Genomic DNA, 323 nt, shown 5'->3' on the forward strand with positions numbered 1-323 from the left:
GAGCTGAGATGACAGTTTAACTCATAGATCAAACAATTACACAATTTTGACAATGCCGTGTCTGTGTTCAATTGTCTTAAAACTAGCAATATCACAATTATTTTCTGCACTAAAAGGCATCCTGCAGCAGATAATTTTGCTTGATTTCTTCATCAGCTAAGCAAAACCTCCAACTGTGAAAAAATATATATTCAGCAGAGTACTAATTTTCTCCTGCAATCTCCTCTCCTCCCCATTTATTCCTTCTTTTCTTCTCTATCATCAATCTTTTAAGCATGCCACTGTGCATTCACATTTCTCTTTCTGCACGTGTCAGCTCAACG

At 36.8% G+C, this 323-nt stretch overlaps 1 long non-coding RNA gene across 1 annotated transcript in view; it reads right to left on the reverse strand.

Moving 5' to 3' along the window:
• LOC115948366 overlaps window positions 1-323 on the reverse strand; it is a 59,865-nt gene that overhangs the window by 59,040 nt on the left and 502 nt on the right. The gene's annotated exons all lie outside the window — the stretch shown is intronic.

Source organism: Geospiza fortis, unplaced genomic scaffold, assembly GCF_000277835.1.
Source record: "Geospiza fortis unplaced genomic scaffold, GeoFor_1.0 scaffold203, whole genome shotgun sequence".
In the NCBI taxonomy this organism is placed as follows: Eukaryota; Metazoa; Chordata; class Aves; order Passeriformes; family Thraupidae; genus Geospiza; species Geospiza fortis.